We start from the raw sequence: 23,077 nt of genomic DNA, 5'->3' as shown, positions 1-23,077 counted from the left end.
TTTTTAGTATTTAATAGGGAAAATGTGAACACTATGAAATTAGCCTAAATACTAGCTGGTTAAAAGTTTAAGACCATACTAAAACAAAGCGTTAATCGGTAAACACGTAACGAAATTTAGTCATTTGTGTTAAAGCACAAGCGTTGTCACCATCTCCAATTGACATCTTCTGTGTTACATTGGGTAAAAACATGGCAAAGGCTAAAAAGTTGACAGAGTTTGAACGTGGCAGAATTGTCGAGCTGCAAAAGCAAGGTCTCTCTTAACGTGCCATCGCTGGTGAGATTGGGCGTAGTAAAACTGCTATTGCAAATATCTTAAAAGACTGAGGAATACGGAACGAGAATTTCAAGTGGTCGGCTGAAGAAAAGTTGCCGGCGTTGAGCAGGAGGATTCGACGGGTTGTCTGGCAAGACATCAGCCGATTGTCGAACCAGATTAAGACCCTTACGGACGCAGAATGCAGCTCAAGAACAATAAGACGTTATCTACGAGAGAAAGGCTTTAAAAACCGTAAACGTATTCAAAGGCCACGCCTCCTTCCACACCACGAAATAGCTCGGTTAAACTTTGCTGAGAAGCACCAAACATGGGACGTAGAAAAGTTGACGAAGGTTTTGTTCTCTGATGAGAAAAAATTTGCTTGGATGGTCCAGATGACTTCCAACGTTACTGGCACGATAAGGATATCCCCCCGGAGACATTTTCTACACGATACAGTGGAGGAGGTTCCATCATGATCTGGGGTGCTTTCTCCTTCCAAGGAACAATGGAGCTTCAAGTTATACAGGGGCATCAAACAGCAGCTGGCTACACTGACATGTTGGAGAGAGCATCCTTATTGACTGAAGGCCCTCGCTTTTGTGGAAATGACTGGATCTTTCAGTTGGACAACGCTGCAATTCACAGTACCCGCAGGACAAAGGACTTTTTTATGGCGAATAACGTGATTCTTTTGAACCATCCAGCGTGTTCGCCCGAACTGAACCCAATTGAAAATGTTTGGGGGTGGATGGCAAGGGAAGTCTATAGAAATGGACGTCAATTCCAAACAGTGCATGATCTTCGTGAAGCCATCTTTACCACTTGGAATAACATTCCAGCCAGCTTTCTGTAAACGCTTATATCGACCATGCCAAAGTGAATGTTTGAAGTTATTTGCAATGATGGCCGTGGAGCTCACTACTGAGACTTCTTGTTGGGCATTTCCTACCCTGTTTAGGACTTCTTTTTGGTATGGTTTTAAACTTTTGACCAGCTAGTATTTAGAATAATTTCATAGTGTTCACATTTTCCCTATTAAATGCTAAAAAAGCTTTTTATTTATATTTTCCCTTTTCTTATTTTCAAATTTAGAAGCTTTACTCAAATAAGTGGTTGAGTCTAACAACGCAAACTGCATATTTTTTCTTTATGTTCATTGGCCTTAACATTTTGGCCAACAGTGTATTTGAAACCAATTATTCAAAGTTGCTATAAATTTTTGGTAACAAAGAGGTTGAAATATGAAAAAAAGGTTTTGTCTTATGGATAGTAAAACGCAGCACTTTTACTGAACACTCTACGTAATTCCAGATGTGAACGCGTTGTAAGGGTAACAGTCAATCTCGTTATTAGGTTCAAAGTCGATTAAAGTCACTGTGGCAGTGAATTTTGCTAAACGGCTTCCTTCTCACTGATCAGCAGTTTTAAAATAATGGGTGAACGTTAGGGGTCTCTGACCTGACTGTTAAACTCATGCACCTTTTAAAGTACATGATTAAAAACAATTAAATTGTATTCGACAAGGAGACAAATTTATTTTCCTACTCGTGGCTTAACGGTAAAACTGAGGGTTTATAATATTAATAATCAGACTCGCTATTCTCGTTGTATACAAAAATTAGCGCATGGTGTAGATTGGTGCCTAAAAACAAAGAAGACGGAACTTTTAGATCTGTTATTAAGTAGAAGTGTTCTCCTTGAAGTTTAACCTTTAAGACCAGAACAAAATTTAACTTTCAAGTGTTAGTCGAGGCATTATAAGACTTATCCACTCCGAAATAAGAAATTGTTCCAAAGCAACTGAACAGTTTTTTCTTTATTTTGCGCAAAGCTACACGAGGGCTATTTGCGCAAGCCGTCTCTAATTTAGCAGTGTAAGACTAGAGGGAAGGCAGCTAGTCATCACCACCCACCGCCAACTCTTGATGCTACTCTTTTACCACCGAATAATTGGGCGGTCTGGCATGGCCAAGCGCGTAAGGCGTGCGACTCGTAATCCGAGGGTCGCGGGTTCGTGCCCGCGTCGCGTTAAACATGCTCGCCCTTTCAGCCGTGGGGGTGTTATAATGTGACGGTCAATCCCACTATTCGTTGGTAAAAGAGTAGCCCAAGAGTTGGCGGTGGGTGGTGATGACTAGCTGCCTTCACTCTAGTCTTACACTGCTAAATTAGGGACGGCTAGCACAGATAGCCCTCGAGTAGCTTTGTGCGAAATTCCAAAAAAACAAACCGAATAATTGGATTGTTTGTCACATTATAACGCCCCCACGGCTGAAAGGGCAAGCATATTAGTTGTTTTAAAAAGCAAATTGTAGACAAAAATTGACACAGTTTCAGTGACATCAGGTGTCTTGTCAAAAATTATTGTATCGACTAACAAAATTTAAGCGCCGAGTAAAATACTTAATGAAAACTTCTACCTGGATGAAAGTAATTTATTAACACCATGGTTGATAAATTTTCTGTTCCAACGATTTCTGTCTAGTAGGTTCCTCTACCGTTAATGACTGATATATATATTTTTATTACCACTACAATCGCCAAGCACAGTTGTAGCAAATATCTCATTGGTTAACTCACTGGACTAAAAAAATAAAAAAAACAACTTATAAGTAATTGTTAAGAGTTAAAAAGAAAAGGTAAATAATTTAACATTGTTAAAGAGACTAGTAGAAAAAACATCCAAATATACGGTTTTCATATATTGTTAGCTATGTGGGTTTAACCGACTTCTGTTACCACGAATTGTGTTAGACGGTTTGTTATTAAACAGCGGTTATTTGAGAGTAATTATAATTTCTTTATACTAAAGTAATGACGACTGTAATGTGTAATTAAAGGAATAATTAGTGACAATTAGATGAAAGCATTATACATATATAGACGATTCGTAATTATTTTGGCTGTTTTATCCATATCAAGTAATTAGGTAGCGAGCATACCTTTAGCCTAACTTTTAAGTATTTTATTACACTAGAAAGTTGTGTACAAGCAAGGCTTAAGTCATAAATAGTGGTTTTTAAAACTACCTGCCTATTGAGCTGTCTTCTTGGATGCATCATGAATGAGTTTTTTTCCCATTTTTAAATTTTATTTTCAAACTTTATAACAGTTACAGCTTAAATAATTACACACACACACATATATATATTTACATTTATCGTTAGGCATTACTTTTAGGCCTAATACTAATGTTTTACGACAAATATAGTGTAAAGATATATCACATATATACTCTTCAAGAAAAAGAAACGCAAAAGGAAAAACATGAGACATGACGTGTGAAACTTTGCACATTCATTGCTGAACATCCAAAGTCTGCAAAGGTGAAGTCTACACTCACTAGGTGAAGTTTAACGTCACTCAACGTCAATAACGAGTATGCCCCCCATGAGCATCAATAACTGCTTGGCGTCTCCTGCCCATGGAAGCGATGAGATGACGAATCACATCCTGTGGAATGGCTGTCCACTCAGCCTGCAAAGCTGAGGTAGTCTGCGGTTGAGGTTGTCGCCGTCGCAGACGTCGGTCCAACTAGTCCCAAAGATGTTCGATGAGGTTTAAATCTGGTGATCTGGAGGGCCAGGGAAGAACGTTGATGTTGTGGTGTCTCAAGAAGACAGTGGTGAGTCGGGCTGTGTGAGGACGGGCGTTGTCATGTTGAAAAACGTCGTTGACGTTCACCATGATGGGTTGCACATGGGGCCTAAGAATCTAGACGGTTGCGTACGGTCTGATCGGAAATCCTACGCAGCCCTGGTATGGTTGAGGCAGTAGACGTTGCAGTGGTGGTCCTATCCCGAAGGTGACCACCACCGGATGTTGCGATCTTGTGCGGGCGTGGTCACACGAGGTCTGCCAGATCGTGGACGGTCACGAGTTGATCTATGTTGTTGGTGACGATTCCATACCATTGTGATGGTGCTTGGGTGGACATTCACAGCTCTGGCAACATCTGATCAAGATTTGCCTGCTTCCAAGCGACCAATGGCGTTGTTGCTTTGTGCTTCAGTCAGTCTTGGCGTAACTGTATTGCGTGTCGGTGGCTTAACACTGAGCTATGGAAACCGAGAACCCGTCACTTTTATAGGGATTTTGCACATGTTGCACTTGCAGAACATGCAGATCTCCCACACAAATTTATTGGACACGCATGCGTTTTGGCGAAAAATCCGATGTTTTCCTCCGTTTTCAAAGTGCAAAACTTTTATTGTCATTTTGGTCTGACAATCAGTGCCTTAACACGTGTAACATCACATACTCTGAGCTTGTAACGTTATTACATATATTTCTCTTTAAAATAACAAAAATATCCCTTTTGCGTTTCTTGTTTTGAAGAGTATATAAAAGTTTTTTTATCTGCGAACAGTATAAAACACCACAGCCCCTGAAGTGTTCTGAGAGAATGAAACAGCACAGTTCATGGTTTGTAGTGGTTTGTTATATGTTTATGTATTCTGTAACGCATTTTCTTTTTATTTTGTTAAGAGAAATAACACTTATAAAACAAAGAGAGAAAAATATGTGTCTATGATTTCAATATATTTGTCTTCTTTCTATTCTATTACTTTAAAATTAGAGACAGGTATATGCAGATAACCATTGAGAGCCTTGCACAAGTGTTCATAACACAAGAAACTGTATTTTATAAAAGATAAAAGCTTTTACAGATTTTTCAAAAATATGCCATAGTTTAACCAGAATAAAATACTTTTTCCTGTTCAAGTTATGATAAAGTCTATGGATTTTTGAAGTTTTTTTTTTTTACGTAAAGCTACACAAGGGATATCTGCGAATAATCGTGTTTAGTTTTCCACTGGAGGGTGGGGGGCTAGCTATACAATAGCACTCACCGCTACTGTGCTGTCAAGGAACAGTAAGATTTAACCTGTAACTCTTATAACACACTCATGTTCTGTCAAAAAGTCGCTCATTTAAGTGACAGGCGATTTAATGGTTCCGTATTCCTTATGACCCTGATTTAGCAGACAAAATCTACATTGTCAAAACGATTTTGGATAGTCTCTGTTTCCCATGTTTCAAGAAAAGAAGTGTCGTTTTAAATAATAATCTTAGCTTTTGAAATAATACTAAAATATTTGAAGTGTGACATATTTCAAATAATGCTTTAATCATAAGCTGTGAGACGTGTCTGTTTGATACTTTACCGTTTCAGCGATTGAACAGGAAAAACTATATTAAACTATAATTTATGACTATCCACTCGTACACAGTCTATGTTACAATGCATAGCCTCGAAAGAAGGTTCTTTCTAGATCTTATCGTGTTTTCTATATTCACGAAGAGCTCGCTGCATGGGAGAGCATAAAACAAAACAACCTGGTAGACGTTAGCTGTGTTTGCTGCTTTCTTTGTTGTTACAGAAAACAAAGAGTCGATTGGTGCAGATAAAACGAGTGTGTTATTCTTTCCTGACTCAACAAATAACGAGATAAGGAAAAGTTTCTTCTTTTTTCCTAACCCTAAATCTGTATGACTGTGAACAATATTTTTCGTTAGAACGAGACGGTGGTAAGGTGTATTTTGTGTAGACATGGTGCCATATTTATCTTCCATCAGAAGCATATGTAAGGTGAATATTTTTAGTAAAAATTGGGGCATTTTATTGTTTCTATTTACACAGTCGACGTTGTCCTGTAAATTACGTTAAGTTAGAAATGTTCATTCCAGCTTTACAGATCTGGGTGTAGATGGACAAGAGTCAAGATAGCTTTTCTTAATGTTAACACTTATTAAAAACTCCACTAGTGTGATAATTTTGAGACACTACCACCAAATTGTTTTACTTTTCAAAATTTTTCCTAGTTTACTACTTTCAAGTTTTGAATTTACATGTCCAAAAAAATAAAGTTGTATGTGTGTCTTATTACCATATTTAATTCATGTCATGGATCAAAGAAAGTAAAATTTTCAACAAATATTATTGTAAGTGAATAAAAGCCAATAAATGAAAAAAAAAACTGTGATACGGACTTGAACATAGGACCTCTGTTTATCAAAGTGTCTGTTTAGGATAAACCAACTCTCGAATTGAATAGAAATACTATTTCCTTTTTAAAAGAAAGAAAACTGAAACCTCTTACTGTCAAATGTCTGATGATTGTGAACGCGTCCATCTGTGGGTAGACTTCAGGAGTCATGTAACTCAAATGCTGGGACAAAACTGTTAGAGAAAACAGCACCACCTAGTGTCAGTAAAGCGAATCAACAAGTTGCTCCATTTATAACAGATGTAAATAAAGCATTATTGCAAATGAAAAAAAAAAACCTTTTAAACACGTACAGATGTAGTTATAACAACGAGGGAAAGTAAAGCTATCAAATCTATTATTTTCAAGTAAGTGTTTGTGTAAGTGAATTATACAGGTCTGCGTGATAGAAAAAATATATTATTTTCGAAATCTGCGTAGCTAAATTACGAAAAATCCGTAATGAAAACTAAAACAGCTATTACGAAGTTTAAATTTGCAGGCCTGTGTTGTTATTCGCTTCCTTTTGGGGAATTCTTTAATTAAAGCTAAAAGTTTTATTTTATAAGTGTATCACTTATTTTGCATATATAACATAAGTTGTCGACGAACTGCCATTCAGTAATGGTAGATTACTTTGTTAGGGTTAGCTGAGTTTTAAATCAAAGTTGCCGAACCAAAGATTATTATGAATTTATTCCTGCTTCATCACTATTAATTTCAGAACCGATCAATACAGTTCGATTAACAGCCAATCACTACAGTAAGTTCATTATCACTAACACCGGGACATAAAAGTTAACTGAAAGACTGCATCTGGCCCGGCATGGCCAAGCGTGTTAAGGCGTGCGACTCGTAATCTGGGGTTCGCATCCTAGTCGCGCCAAACATGCTCGCCCTTTCAGCCGTGGGGGCGTTATAATGTGTCGGTCAATCCCACTATTTGTTGGTAAAAGAGTATCCCAAGAGTTGGCGGTGGGTGGTGATGACTAGCTGCCTTCCTTCTGGTCTTACACTGCTAAATTAGGGACGGCTAGTGCATATAGCCCTCTTGTAGCTTTGCGCGAAATTCAAAAAATTTATAAGAGAAGCATTTGACATGTAGATGTAGTCTTTTGTTTGTTTTGGAAGGCAGCTAGTCATCACCACCCACCACCAACTCTTGAACTACTTTTTTTACCAACGAATAGTGGGATTGACCGTCACATTATAACGCCACCACGGCTGAAAGGGCGAGCACATTTGGTGTGACGAGGGTTACGAGTCGAGTGCCGGGCCTCTCTTATAAGGACATCTTTATTTTAAACTTCGGTATTATTCTGACTACATCTACATGTTAAAGGCTTGTCTTATAAGGACGCATTCATTTTAAACTTATGTATTATTCTGACCCGTGAGAGAAGAGTTAAAACAGAAAGATTACCTCGGAAATTACTAACTTGTTTCCACATCAGTGAGGTCCACATATTGTGTCACATTGGGTAATTTTATGTTTTTGTCTGTTATGATACTCGATGAAAAAAAAACTGCCTAAAATCGACTCGGAATCTGAGGATCACAGATTCGAATCCTGTTACCAAGCATGATGTGTTTTCATCCATAGAAGTGTTATAATGTGACAGTCAATCTCACTTTTTGTTAGTAAAGAGTAGCCCATGAACTGGCTGTGGGTAGAGTTGACTATCTGTTCTCACTCTTATCTATTAATTTTAAATTAGGGACGGCTAGAGTAGCAAACCCACGAGTATAAAATTAAAACAAAAGATATTTAACACGAAGTGTAACCCAAACAGTTACAAGTGAAACTTATTGAAATATTGATGTTGTTCTGTATACATTTTTGTGTGCGACTCGTATATTATTAGGGACCCTGTATTAATTAACAGACTTATATTAGTGACCCTGTATTGCTCAACAAACTCACAGACTCGCACACAACTTAGTGCATAAACAGTTTTAAACAGCTGATGAAGGATTGAAACCTAATCAATAATTCTAGGGTTAAAATCGAGTGTTTGAATAAATAGAAGTCTGAAAAAGTTATTAATTTCTTTAAACTTGAAAATATGCTTTTAAAGCTGAAAGTTGTTGTTTTGAATTAAGCACAAAGCTACACAATGGGCTTTCTGTGCTCTGCCCACCATGGGTATCGAAACGCGGTTTTTAGCGTTGTAAGTTCGCAGACATACCGCTGAGCCACTGAGGGGCTCAGAACAAGAAGGAAAGCCCCATTTTTTACATTCAGACAATTTAGAGATATACACGACTTAAACATTAAAAAAAACAAAGATTTTCATAATCTTTAACATTAAAGATAAACAATGATATTTACCTTACAAAGAAACTAAAGAAAAGAAGTTTGTGATAGCTTGCACCGAATTCATCATTTACGTGTGTTTTATGATCTGAAAAGTTATATTTGTTGACAGTGGTAGGTCCGGAGCTGGTAGTTGATGTTTGTTCTCAGTAAGCACATTGATATCTGTGTACAGGGGGCGTTGGTAATGGTTCGTCACGTCAGCACACCAGTCTTCAGACATTCAGTCAGTCTCGCCTCGTTTGGCGTGTCCACCTCCAACAGTGAACTGGTAATGTCCTACAGCGGCACCATTAATCCTTGTCATCACAGATCAGCGGACGTTCTTGTAAAGAACTGTGAACATAATAAAGTAGATTTATACAACATGAAAAACACTACTTTGTGAAATAGAAAAAAGGAACTTAAAATGGGCCGCGTAAGAATGTTACAAGTCTTATTGACCGACAGAGGGTGTTGCTGTTTGTCTTCTTTTCTATCAGTTAAGCCTTTTTTTGCTTCCCTTTCTATGGCATGGTACTAAGACCATGCCTTTATCAGGAATACATTACAACATTTTTTACATTATCCTTATTACTTTCTCTTTTGTGCTCGCTTTCAATTTTAAGATAAGAAAAAAATTACTTCGAAAATTGGAGAGCAACAGGGGTTTCTCACAAGGGGGTGTTTTTTATTTATTAAAATACTTATTGGAATTTGAAAGTTTCTACAAGATCTAGCGTTTGTTTTGTTTGTGTTTTCTAGAAAAAAAACAATCCTCTTTTTATGAAAAATGATGTTAGTGTAATTTTTTTTTATAAGACGGATCGGTTGTCTGTTTGTTCAGCAGTCAACACAATCTCATGAGCACATCTAAATAAAACTCTTTCAGCTTTGGAATGTGAAGTCTTTTTCAATTGTAGCGATTTTGGATGGGTTTATTTGTTTACATGTTTCATGACTGCAACAATAAGTCAACGGCCTTAAAATCCGGGGTTCGATCTCCTCGGTGACCACAGTGCAGATATTCTTTTCATAATATTTGAACTTAAAAAATCAAAGAAACGGTCAAGCAAATTAATAAAGTTTCCGGACTCGAGAAGTACCACAATATAGTCATATAATGGAGCTGGAACGCCACCCACAGTGTTAAACGATAAATGTGGGTTAAAATAAAACTATAATTTTATTCCGTCCGATCTCATATACAGAAACCTTTTGGTTCAGTTTTAGGACCTAGAACTAAATGCATGTTTTGTTCATTTGTATATTGTAATTTTATTAATTAGAGACTTTAAAATACTTAGAATATTTGTGTTTTACGTTACAAGCTACTGGGTTCGTAGAAGTTGATAAGTTTACTCAGTCAAATAGACATAGACCACATGACATATGACATGATGTGAGTTTAGTTAATAAGTAAACGCCCCCCAGTGGCACAGCAGACTCACACCGCTAGAAACTGGATTTCGATACCAGTGGTGGACAGAGCATAGGTAGCCCATTGTGCAGTTTTGTGCTTAATTATAGATAAAATAATAACAAGAAAGCACAGTGCCCCCTATGCTTAAGTTCAACAGTTGATGATGAAGGAGATTTAGTGCAAAACTACATAATGGACTATCTGCGTTCCGTCCACCACGGGGAGTCGAACACTGGATTATTGTTAGCATCGCAAGTCTTTAAACTTACCAATGACTCAGTAGAAAGACAATTACGATGTAAAAATTAAGTTTATATTGAGAAATACAGACGGCCATCCATTGTGGTAAATTTCATCCAATCCTGTACTTTTCTAGAATGTTTTCTACATATTCTCGAATGTTACGTTTTCAGTTACCTTTTAAACTATATTTCTTTACTTCACTTTCGGTAGAACAAGTGATAATCTGGATCGAGAGAAGTCCTTTTAACCTGTTCAGTGCCGTAGACGAGATAACTCGTCCAAGCCGATCGGTAACACAGTGCCACGGACGAGTTAATTCGTTCTCAGTAATACCTAACTTCAACACTACATGTCAGCACCTTACATGCATTTGACCTACTTACAAATAGTTTTACTTTCGATCCAAAATGGCGTCACGACAAACGTTACAAAATGAAGAAGCATTATAGTTGTATTGTAGCAGCTGAAATACTTGGCAGTCAACAGGTTAATAACCTTGACCTTTTGAAGTTCATCAGGGAAGGTGTTAATTCAGAACCCAGTAATGGATTTAGCCACGCCCACCATAATTCCTAACAGTCAGAAAGGAAGTGATGGCGACAAACATAATAAAGTGAGTTTGTACCCTTTTTAGAAGAAATGTTTCTGCAGCGGACTCAGGTCGACGTCATCTATTACCATACGTAATGGTCAGCGCGCGAGCTTAAAAGGCTTAAGAAGATAACTAATTATTTACTGAATTAGTCTACTACGTGGAGATGGACGAAAGTCAGTATCGTATCCCTTACAACTTTACTGAGTTAGTCTACTATGTGGAGATGGACGAAAGTCAGTATCGTATCCCTTACAACTTTACTGAGTTAGTCTACTGTGTGGAGATGGACGAAAGTCAGTATCGTATCCCTTACAACTTTACTGAGTTAGTCTACTATGTGGATATGGACGAAAGTCAGTATCGTATCCCTGACAACTTTACTGAGTTAGTCTACTATGTGGATACGGACGAAAGTCAGTATCGTATCCCTTACAACTTTAAAGTTTTATCGTTGATACGACAAAAGATTATACTTCACCAGCGTCGTTTGAAAACATCCTTTTTCCTGTTTCATGGTTTATATACTTCGCCAAAGCCCGAAACTGCGAGTGCCGTTTCTTTACGACCTGTCAGTTTAAAGCCTTGTTGTCACGTTGCGCATTGTTTTAACTTTTCCCGCCCTGTTCTGATATTTCATTGGCAAGAGCAGTAACTGTTAATTGTTAAATTTTACTCTTCTGGTACTAGCATGTGCACGTTTATTGTTTGCATATTATACAGCGCCATCTACAGAATTTCCAAAAAATTAATTCTGTGGCACCTGAGCCTGTACCTCTATTCAAAATAACTTTATGTTTATTAATTTGAAAATATTATGTTTAATTCATTTTTAGCTTAACTTTTTAAAGTTATCTCATCCAATGTTATGTCAAGAATTTTATCACGTGCTACATTAATAATATACCAATTGTCCACGTGCACCTTCTGGTTGTTGTTTTTAATTAAGCACAAAGCTACAAAATGGGCTATCTGTGCTCTGCTCACCACGGGTATCGAAACCCGGTTTTTAACATTGTAAGTCCGCAGACATACCGCTGAGCCACTGGGAGGCGAACGTCCTGGTATGAAAACATAAACATTTATGCGTTTCTTCTGGTGTCCTGAAGATGGTGGAACTTTTCCAATCAAAACAAGTGGATGTTTTAATTGTACAATAAATTATTGTACATTTTAAAACATTGAACATTCTTATTAATTTTATATTTGAACTATTAGAAACAGCTACCAAGTTTCGATGGTTACGTTTTTTAGCACCAAAACGTTGAAATTGTGAAATTCCTAAAATAATCTATACAATGACAGTAATTTACCTCAGGGAAAAACAAACAACAAAACGAGGTGACATATTACATGTGTTTCCCAGTAACATAGCTTTTAGTGTTCGAAGTTACTATGCTAAGATCCAGGGTTCAATTCTCACAGTGGCAGGAGATGTTCCAAGGTGGTTTTTCTGTAGAACAAACATAAGATATGCATTAGTTGGTTAATTAATGGTACCGCCAAGCCTTATTCTTGCTATTCAATAATAGAAAATTAAAATGAATCACTCCTTTTAAGGAAGAAATAGTAATTTTTGCAATATTACTTGTCTGGGAATATTATTGAAATATAAATGTAATTTGTGATCGTAAACAATAGTTATCTCGTCCATTTCTTTAGCTGTTTTTTTTCTTAAGGGAATAATATGTTATAAGTACTTGAATTTTAGGAGAAATTAAATACGTGTAACCCTAAAAAAAAACAGCTAATTCGAATAAAAATTCGTAAGGAACTTTGGGTAGTAGCAGTACTCGTTAGCGCGTGCATTTAAACCGACACCGTCACTTGACGTGTTTACACGTATTTAAATCTCCAGAGTTTTGAACTTCGAATGTGTTTTCCAAAAATATACGACTGTTATAGTTTTGAAACTGTGTTTGATCTCGTAAGTGTGTTTCACATTTTGCTGGAACGTTGTTAATTTATAATTATTACTGGGTAAACAACTTAACAAACAGAAAATAACGAAAACATCGAGTAAAAACAAAAAGTGAAGTAGCTAGCTGCTCGACTACACCGCCATCTAGTGAAAACACGAGTTTATTTGGATATATTCTTGTTGGTGTTGTGCTTCTAGGGTTGACAAGGCCTAGTGGCTGCGATTTGGGAAGTCCGAGTTTCGAGCCGTAATGTACCACTTTCCCTTAGAGTGCGTCAGAACGGTGACAGTCAACTCATCTGTTCGTGTAAGAGTAGATTAAAAAATGATGGGTTGTTTTGACTGTATCTGAACTATTGGGTCTCTTAAGATAAACCGCTAACCCACTTGCCGCACAAGTAACCCGTATAACACCGTTGTTCTAAATATTCCAAGAAAACTGAAATATGTTACATATAGATTAATTTGTTAAATACGAACTAGGGCGCTAAATTTAAATTTACATTCTGTCGTTACGCAATTCCGTTCTACACCGCGCGGCTCGGTGGCCAGATGGTTAAGGCACTCGGACTCTAAACCCAGGGGTTCATGGTTAGAGACCCTTTGACTCAAAAACTAGTTTCGCACTTTGTGAACGTAAATGTGTTACAGTGAGAAAATCAAATTCCACAATCTAGTCAGACAACAGTAACCAAAAAGTTGGCGGTGGTTGATGTTGATTAGCTTCCTTCTCGGCCCGGCATGGCCAAGCGTGTTATGGCGTTTGACTCGTAATTCGAGGGTCGCGGGTTCGAATCCCGAAAGGACCAAACATGCTTGCCCTTTCAGCCGTGGGGGCGTTATATAATGTGACGGTCAATCCCACTATTCGGTGGTAAGAGAGTAATCCAAGAGTTGGCTGTGGGTGGTGAGGACTAGCTGCCTTCCCTCTTGTCTTACACTGCAAAATTAGGGGCAGATGGCCCTCGTGTAGCTTTGTGCAAAGTTCAAACCAATCAAATCACGGTAGTTTATTATAAATTAAATTTATAAAGTAGAATTTTCACAAAATTATTCTTACGAAGAATATTTGAGGGAAAATAGAACAGACAGAAGAAAATTACAGCATACAGCTGTAACTTGTAGTTTTGCGCGAAATTCAAAACAAACCAATCCATACCATGCATGAACGTAGCTGCGAATTTCCGCAATTTATAAAATTAAAAAGAGAAATATAGAAAAATAGAAGTGACCATACGTGACTGAACAGATTGGGTCAAAGAAACGAAAATGTTGAAAATATAATATGGTATTTCTCCCGTGATGGCGGCTTTGGTGTATGGTACGACACATGGCGACGTTTAAACAATCACGTGTGAAAGTATTGGTGTTTTCGTCATATTATACTCTCCAATACAAGTTTTTCGCTTTCTCTATTTTTTCTCTTCCTTTTCAGCTTAAGATAACATAAAACGATGTACTTGACGTATTTGGTAAAGAAAAAAATCATATAGGTGGCGTTCGGGGAAGAAAAGACCATATTTGAAGAAAGTATTTTCTTCACATCAGCGATTCACTGGAAGAAATAAGTGACCCCTTGAGGGAAGTGAGCTCTCGAGGGGGAGGGGGGAAATGAACAGGTTTGTATGTATGACGTAATATATAAACTTAGTACGGACACAACGAGCATACTCACGTGTTTGTATAATACGAAATTCAGCAACAGATAGAACTGGAACGAGCTGAAAGTCCTCCTTCAGAATGGATGTATTATAACTTTGGGGAATATTAGCTCCCTCCCTCCCAAGAAAAAAGGGATGGAAATCCCCGTTTTATAACGAACTTCTTATAGTTAATAAAATAAAATAACTTTTTTCCTTATTATTAACGAAGAAACTGAATATCTAGTTGTTTATTCAAATTAAAAACTTGTTTTATTTTATGTCTGGACACGTTAGGTTAGAGGGTTTTATCTAATAATTAATTACACACGTTAGGTTAGAGGGTTTTATCTAATAATTACATGCGCTAGGTTAGAGGTTTTTATTTACTAATTACACTCGTTAGGTTATCTAATAACTGAACAGTTTTTATCCGAAGACTCAGATGAATGCCTGACTGTGTTAGACTGAAGTTAAATTAGAAGAACCTAACTGTTTATCCAGAACCCGAGATTTATCGCGGCATACGATGTTTTTGTTTAAGTTAATCATTCGGATGTGTTGTGATTTAAATACGATAATAATACAGATGTTCAGAGGGATGTAGCTGATGTTACCACTAATAAAGATATATGCCTGATTTAATATTTTGTCGAGACATTCATTGTTCGATTCTCCACGTCTTGTGATGAGAAATTTAATCATATTTCAACTGTTTAAGTTGTGGATGAAACGTTGTAATAAATATTATCTGATTTAGTAATACTCACCTTATTTTCAACACTACTCGTATATTTCTTTAAACTAAACAATTAAAACTATCGGACTTTGTTATCCGGTCTTTTTCTGCAAAACCACAAATAAAACAACAAAATCTCTTGTCATAAACATGTTTGTATTTAACTATCCAAACACGACAGCAACAAAATGTTTCTTAGAATCTGTTGACTGTGTTCTAATTTTCTCATCTTGTCTTGTCTCTACGTATCTTTAAATTGAACAAGGCACAATATTGGACTTTGTAAGCTTGGACGTTTTATATAAAACTAGCAAAAAGCAACTATCACGGTCAATCCCACTATTCGTTGGTAAAAGAATAGCCCAAGATTTGGCGGTGGGTGAGGATGACTAGCTGCCTTCCCTCTAGTCTTACACTGCTAAATTAGGGACGCTAGTATAGATAGCCCTCATGTAGTTTTGCGCCAACTTCAAAAAACAAACTCTAATCGAACATTCAGATTTGACTGTCATTCTGACCCGCCACATCCTGAAAAGCGAAGTGTGATTTTGTGGCAAAGGGAAACAAACCTTGGATTCACAGTCAGGCATACTAAACACTTGACCGCAACAAGTTCGTTTTGGATTTATGAGCTATTTATGTATTATTTCATATTTTCTATCTTTTTTTGTATTTTAAAGTCAGGCTATTTGCTTTTTATCTTTCGAACTGAAAAAACACATTTAAGATACATTTTTACACGAATAAACCCGATAAGTGACTTCAACCCCAAACCTTTGGCTAACAGTGTAGTGCTCCCATATTGAGGTATCCAAGAGTACAAACCACAATCTATTTTTGCTAATTAGCTTTTCATATAAATGTTTACTGAAATTAAATTTTCCATTCATTATTCGTACACAATGTAGGATTACTTCACCAACACAATGTACTAACTGTAGGCTTACTTCATCAACACAATGTACTAACTGTAGGCTTAGTTCATCAACACAATGTACTAACTGTAGGCTTAGTTCATCAACACAATGTACTAACTGCATGCAGGCTTCCTTCATCAACACAATGTACTAACTGTAGGCTTACTTCATCAAGACAATGTACTAACTGTAGGATCTTCATCAACACAATATACTAACTGTAGGATTACTTCATGAACACAATGTACTAACTGTAGGATTACTTCATGAACACAATGTACTAACTGTAGGATTACTTCACCAACACAATGTACTAACTGTTGGCTTACTTCACCAACACAATGTACTAACTGTAGGCTTACTTCACCAACACAATGTACTAACTGTAGGATTACTTCATCAACACAGTTTACTAACTGTAGGCTTACTTCATCAACACAATGTACTAACTGCATGCAGGCTTTCTTTATCAACACAGTTTACTAACTGTAGGCTTACTTCATCAACACAATGTACTAACTGCATGCAGGCTTTCTTTATCAACACAATATACTAACTGTAGGATTACTTCATGAACACAATGTACTAACTGTAGGATTACTTCATGAACACAATGTACTAACTGTAGGATTACTTCACCAACACAATGTACTAACTGTTGGCTTACTTCACCAACACAATGTACTAACTGTAGGCTTACTTCATCAAGACAATGTACTAACTGTAGGATCTTCATCAACACAATATACTAACTGTAGGATTACTTCATGAACACAATGTACTAACTGTAGGATTACTTCATGAACACAATGTACTAACTGTAGGATTACTTCACCAACACAATGTACTAACTGTTGGCTTACTTCACCAACACAATGTACTAACTGTAGGCTTACTTCACCAACACAATGTACTAACTGTAGGATTACTTCATCAACACAGTTTACTAACTGTAGGCTTACTTCATCAACACAATGTACTAACTGCATGCAGGCTTTCTTTATCAACACAATGTACTAACTGTAGGATTACTTCATCAACACAATGTACTAACTGTAGGCTTACTTCACCAACACAATGTACTAACTGTAGGATTACTTCATCAACACAGTTTACTAACTGTAGGCTTACTTCATCAACACAATGTACTAACTGTAGGCTTACTTCATCAACACAATGTACTAACTGTAGGCTTACTTCATCAATACAATGTACTAATTGTAGGATTACTTCATCAACACAATGTACTAACTGTAGTATTACTTCATCAACACAGTTTACTAGCTGTAGGCTTACTTCATCAACACAATGTACTAACTGTAGGCTTACTTCATCAACACAATATACTAACTGTAGGCTTACTTCATCAATACAATGTACTAATTGTAGGATTACTTCATCAACACAATTTACTAACCGTACACTTACCTTACCAACACAAACTATTAAGCGTAGGATTAGCTCATCAACACAGTGTGGTAACCGTAGTTTTAGTGCATCAACACAATGCACTGATTATAGGCTTACTTCTCCAACACAGTGTGGTAACCGTAGTTTTAGTGCATCAACACAAAGCACTGATTATAGGCTTACTTCTCCAACACAATGTAGTAACTGTCGGCTTAGTTCTTCAACACACTCTTTTAACCGTAGTTTTAGTCCATCAACACAATGCACTGATTTTAGGCTTACTTCATCAACACAATTTACTAACTATAGGCTTAGTTCATCAACACAGTGTACTAACTGTAGGCTTACTCCATCAACACAGTGTACTGATTGTAGGCTTACTTCATGAGTAGTTCTGTTTTTTGGCTAACTTCATAAAGATGCAGTCCTGTAGATAGGGTTACTTCATGAACAAGCAGTCCTGTAGATAGGGTTACTTCATGAACAAGTAGTACTGTAGATAGGGTAGATAGAGAAGACAGTTGTCGTGAACATCACTCACCGCTAATAGACATGAGAGAAGACAGTTGTAGTCAACATCACCCATCGCTAACAGACTTGAGAGATGTCAGTTGTATTCAACATCACCCATCGCTAACAGACTTGAGAGAAGACAGTTGTAGCCAACATCACTCATCGCTAACAGACTTGAGAGAAGACAGTTGTATTCAACATCACCCATCGCTAACAGACTTGAGAGAAGACACTTGTAGTCAGCATCACCCACCGCTAATAGACTTGATAGAAGACAGTTATAGTCAACCTCACTCACCGTTAATAAACTTGAGCGAAGACAGTTGAAGTCAACATCACCCATCGCTAATAGACTTGAGAAAAGACAGTTGTAGTCAGCAACACCCACCGCTAGTAGACTTGAGAGAAGACAGTTGTAGTGAACATCACCCACCGCTAATAGACTTGAGAGAAGACAGCTGTAGTCAGCATTACCCACCGCTAATAGACTTCAGAGAAGACAGTTTAATCAACATCAGCCACTGCTAATAGTCTTGATAGAAAACAATTATAATCAACATCACCTATCGCTAATATACTTGAGAAAAGACAGTTGTAACATAGTAATCACAATGTCACACCAACCATAAGATTTTTAAATTTTGGAATTACGAAACCTGACATTTTTAAAGGCTAATAAGCAAAAATCATACGTTAGGAAACCCAGTGTAGCTCATGTTAATTTATCTATTATACTGTTTATATAACTTCAGAACGTTGCAGAAGGTTTAATATGAACATTTTTCTCTCAGTTTAAACAAGAGATAAATAAACAGCGGAACGTTTGGACTATGTTAACACCTGACAGCTTTCAGTTAAAAACAAATTAAACTTATTACTTACTGGAAATTGAAAAACAAATTTGCCGTCATATCGGGTGTCCAGTATCCATTTGCTCACATAATAGCTTCCCGCAGATACACCTATACAAACATTTATTTGATTACGATAACACTGTGATTCACGAGACTGCCATAACTGTCTTTAACCAAACAACAATGGCTGAGATACAGCTCTGTTACCTAGGCAACCAACATATACCATTTCGTCACTAATAGATTTACAGCACTTCGGTTTCTTTTCTCGCGCCAACACGTTGTGCTGGCTGTTCTTAAACTTCCAAATTCGATAGATGTTTTCTTCCTTTTTCCACACTACTCCAGTTCCATGGGACTACTTGGGCAAGGACTTGCAATCAATCTTTGGTGGCCGTCGTCAGTGGTTTTTAGGTGGACGTGGTGGCTATCTAACAAAATTGATGGTGAGACGCAGAGGAACACCGTTCTGAATTTTAAATATGGGAGACGTACAACATTTCACTGAACAACAAAATTCATCAACTTTGAAACCATGAAACTAAGATTATAGTAGGGACACACATCACTGTGCTGTCCGCACGGTCTCTAGTCGCTTACATCGCATCTTACACTCTTTCTTTAAGCATTGATTTAGTAAAGAAAAAACTTTTAAATTATTTCTCGTTGCTTTACTCAACCTCCTGCTGTCAAGTTAAGATGAATTATGACTGTGTGAAACGTTTTAAGCAGAATTTTTGTAATCGTTGTTATAATTAATTACATAACTTCAGACGAGCGGATCATACACCAGCTCTTCCATGAAAAAATCCGGGATCGAACTTCACCAAAGACAACTGTAGAAAATCCCTTCCGAGAAGAATATTCAGCAGGAACTTGAGATACACAGTAATTGGTAACTAAGTATTAGCAATATCTGATCACATTGGATACTAACCAGAACAACGATTGATATTTGACAGTCTCCATTACAATACAACAGAACCCTCGTGTCACTGCTTATTAAATATATTTGACATAATAGCAATTATCTTCTAGGGTCCAAGAGAAATCCAACGTATTATTCTACACATGTGAGGCGACAAGTTAGAAGGGGGACACCAAAACTAAGTAGGACCATATTACGTTATTTAACATTTCAACACTTTGTTAAAAATTTAAAACAGAACGTTATGGTACGCCTCTTATACGATTCTTTATCATATTTTCAGTTGTAAAAACAATAACGTCAAGTCAGAAATAAACACGACCGTTAAACTCACAGAAAGATAATTATTTTATTATGTGTACGTTTAAAAACAACGGTTATCTAGCCCTTTAAGAGTTGTGTGGGTTCTACATCATACGTAATTTTACATATAATAAAATTATCAACTGGCCCTCATTAAGAACATCAACCCTAGGGATGATACCCATCTATCCCCTACCTAAATACCCCACTGGTAACCAGGTCTACTGTGTTCAATTTACAGGAAGTCAATAAAACGGTCAGTGTAATCTAAGTAAACAAGACTTAATCAGTTAGTTTAATATGTTAAACTTGTAGGAAGTTACTAAAACGGTCAGTGTAATCTAAGTATACAAGACTTAATCAGTTAGTTTAATATGTTAAACTTGTAGGAAGTTACTAAAACGGTCAGTGTAATCTAAGTAGAGAAGACTTAATAAGTTAGTTTAATATGTTAAACTTGTAGGAAGTTACTAAAACGGTCAGTGTAATCTAAGTAGACAAGACTTAATCAGTTAGTTTAATATGTTAAACTTGTAGGAAGTTACTAAAACGGTCAGTGTAATCTAAGTAGACAAGACTGAATCAGTTAGTTTAATATGTTAAACGTGTAGGAAGTAAATAAAACGGTCAGTGTAATCTAAGTAGACAAGACTAAATAAGTTAGTTTAATGTGTTAAACTTGTAGGAATGTAATATGACGGTCAGTGTAATCTAAGTAGACAAGTCTAAATCAGTTTAATGTGTTAAACGTGTAAGAAGTTAAGAAAATGGCCAGTGTAATCTAAGTAGACAAGACTAAATATGTCATTTTAATGTGTTAAACTTGTAGGAATGTAATATAATGGTCAGTGTAATCTAAGTAGACAAGTCTAAATAAGTTAGTTTGATGTGTTAAACTTGTAGGAATGTAATATAATGGTCAGTGTAATCTAAGTAGACAAGTCTAAATCAGTTAGTTTAATGTGTTAAACTTGTAGGAAGTTAATAAAACGGTCAGTGTAATCTAAGTAGACAAGTCTAAATTAGTTAGTTTAATGTGTTAAACTTGTAGGAAGTTAATAAAACGGCCAGTGTAATCTAAGTAGACAAGACTAAATAAGTTAGTTTAATGTGTTAAACTTGTAGGAATGTAATATAATGGTCAGTGTAATCTAAGTAAACAAGACGTAATCAGTTAGTTTAATATGTTAAACTTGTAGGAAGTTACTAAAACGGTCAGTGTAATCTAAGTAGACAAGACTTAATCAGTTAGTTTAATATGTTAAAATTGTAGGAAGTTACTAAAACGGTCAGTGTAATCTAAGTAGACAAGACTTAATCAGTTACTTTAATATGTTAAACTTGTAAGAAGTTACTAAAACGGTCAGTGTAATCTAAGTAGACAAGACTAAATAAGTTAGTTTAATGTGTTAAACTTGTAGGAATGTAATATAACGGTCAGTGTAATCTAAGTAGACAAGTCTAAATCAGTTTATTGTGTTAAACTTGTAGGAAGTAAATAAAACGGTCAGTGTAATCTAAGTAGAGAAGACTTAATCAGTTAGTTTAATGTGTTAAACTTGTAGGAATGTAATATAATGGTCAGTGTAATCCAAGTAGAGAAGACTAAATCAGTTAGTTTAATAATTGTGTTAAACTTGTAGGAAGGTATTAAAATGGTCAGTGTAATCTAAGTAGACAAGACTAAATAAGGTACTTTAATGTGTTAAACTTGTAGGAATGTAATATAACGGTCAGTGTAATCTAAGTAGATAAGTCTAAATCAGTTAGTTTAACATGTTAAACTGGTAGGAATATAATATAACGGTCAATGTAATATAAGTAGAGAAGTCTAAATCAGTTAGTTTAATGTGTTAAACTGGTAAAAAGTCAACAAAATGGTCAGTGTAATCTTAGTAGACAAGTCTAAATCAGTAATTTAATGTGTTAAGCTTGTAAGAAGTTAAGAATACGGTCATTGTATTCTAAGTAAACAGGACTAAATAAGTCAATTTAATGTGTTAATAGTAAATATTACTATTCTGAGAAGATAAAATAATTTTTATTGACCCTTTCAGTGGTTGACACCATAAGAAGCTGAAACTGAAGTAACTATTACTTTACTAAGATACTTTATAGAAAACAACCAATTAATTTCTTGTCAGTAAAAATGAATACAATTGTCAGTTTGAATAAGATGCTTTACGTTAAGATTCAACCATTTCACGTTTAAGTTGAAAGATTAGCTTCGTGTTTTAAGGGATCGACATGATTCTGACGATTTTAAATATGAAAAACCATATAAACGAATTCATACAGCTCTCTTTCAGGTTCGCGCTATGACGTTTAAATAAAGTGTCTTGAGAGTAAAATACCACCATAAAGACTGAAATACCAACGACCCTTCAAAGGCCTTAAAAGCACTGGAATTCTACTCTTTTGTTATATATTATTGAAAAGAATGTAAATTTCCGGTATAGAACCCTGAAATTTACACACAAAATATATTTTCAGTGTAAAAATGAAGAAGAAAATACGTACACGAACAGAGAATAACAATAACATAGCAAAGGTTTCATATATATATATATTGTAATGTAAAATACATTAACGTAACGAGAAAAAACTTTGAATAAAGAAGCTTAGATGAACTGGCATCTTCTTTGAAGTTTATGATATTTATGATAAACGTAGGAAAAAACGTGAATATAAAAAATGAAGAACAGGCCATACTTTATTTAGGAGATAGAAAGTAGGAAGAAAGACATAGTTCGGTAAGTGAATGGACTAGGAGAGACCAATTATGGTTTGTAATGAATGGTATAATACATAAAATGTTTGTGACTGAAGCTATTTTACATTCACAAGGATGAATACATTATTCCCTGTCCTTTAGAACCGAAAGCATGTCACGTGTAACAGACATTCTCGTCAGCGGAGCACATGGTAGCTCTCTAATATGATCTGGATCCCACGTGGGTTGATGGTGCTTTGAAATTGACAGGTGAAGCTTTAAGCTACTTATTATACGGATGGATTTTCATTCTAATTTCGTTTAATGGGAC

General features: G+C 36.2%; 1 long non-coding RNA gene across 3 annotated transcripts; it reads right to left on the bottom strand.

Annotated features, from left to right (window-relative positions):
- Nucleotides 1-3,357: 3,357 nt before the first annotated feature.
- Nucleotides 3,358-19,482, bottom strand: LOC143257699 (uncharacterized). 3 transcript variants are annotated; one of them, XR_013031983.1, is made up of 5 exons: nucleotides 18,831-19,482; nucleotides 18,247-18,436; nucleotides 12,122-12,261; nucleotides 8,587-8,907; nucleotides 3,358-6,448 (listed from the first exon to the last, which is right to left on the bottom strand). It is a non-coding gene; the product is annotated as an uncharacterized LOC143257699 (long non-coding RNA). The 3 variants fall into 3 exon arrangements; XR_013031985.1 differs by having other exon boundaries at nucleotides 12,162-12,261; XR_013031988.1 differs by lacking the exon at nucleotides 12,122-12,261.
- Between the last annotated feature and the right edge of the window lie 3,595 nt (nucleotides 19,483-23,077).

Source organism: Tachypleus tridentatus, chromosome 1, assembly GCF_004210375.1.
Source record: "Tachypleus tridentatus isolate NWPU-2018 chromosome 1, ASM421037v1, whole genome shotgun sequence".
NCBI classification, from domain to species: Eukaryota; Metazoa; Arthropoda; class Merostomata; order Xiphosura; family Limulidae; genus Tachypleus; species Tachypleus tridentatus.
This window is presented reverse-complemented; position numbering and strand designations above follow the sequence as displayed.